A 352-nucleotide genomic window follows, 5' to 3' on the forward strand; every position below is an offset into this window, starting at 1 on the left:
TTTTATTGTTAACTAAAATGAAAAACAAACTAATAAAATTGTTTTTTCTTTAATTGGAGTAAAGCGGAAATAAAATTATAAATAGAGAAATATAAGATTAATTGAACAAGATGGAAAAATTCAAGTACAAAGATTACCAAAAAATAAATAAAGCTAAATAAAAATATTTACAAAAATGAAAAATAACAGAAGTACAAAAAACTTCTGCTAAAATTAAAACGAAAACTGAATATATATATATATATGTGTGTGTGTGTGTGTGTGTGTGTGTGTGTGTGTGTGTGTGTATATATATATATATATATATATATATATATATATATATATATATATATATATATATATATATATA

The sequence above is a fragment of the Sinocyclocheilus anshuiensis genome, unplaced genomic scaffold, assembly GCF_001515605.1.
Source record: "Sinocyclocheilus anshuiensis isolate Anshui unplaced genomic scaffold, SAMN03320099.WGS_v1.1 scaffold1836, whole genome shotgun sequence".
Lineage (NCBI taxonomy): Eukaryota > Metazoa > Chordata > Actinopteri > Cypriniformes > Cyprinidae > Sinocyclocheilus > Sinocyclocheilus anshuiensis.